Genomic DNA, 239 nt, shown 5'->3' on the forward strand with positions numbered 1-239 from the left:
TTTAAAATAAAATTCTTTCCTCCCTTTCTCTATTCTCCCCAATTAAACACTATGAGCTTGTTTTGATAAACTTTTCATAAATACTTATAAGAGAAAAAAATAAAAATAAAATGAAATAAGTTTTTAAATAATCTAAAAATAATATATGTATAAGTTAATTTATAGAAAACTCTTTCATATTAATTTCTTTAAAAAAATAAAATTTTAACTTGTGCATAAATTAATTTTAGCTTATAGGA

The sequence above is a fragment of the Glycine max genome, chromosome 6 (assembly GCF_000004515.6).
Source record: "Glycine max cultivar Williams 82 chromosome 6, Glycine_max_v4.0, whole genome shotgun sequence".
Taxonomy (NCBI): Eukaryota; Viridiplantae; Streptophyta; class Magnoliopsida; order Fabales; family Fabaceae; genus Glycine; species Glycine max.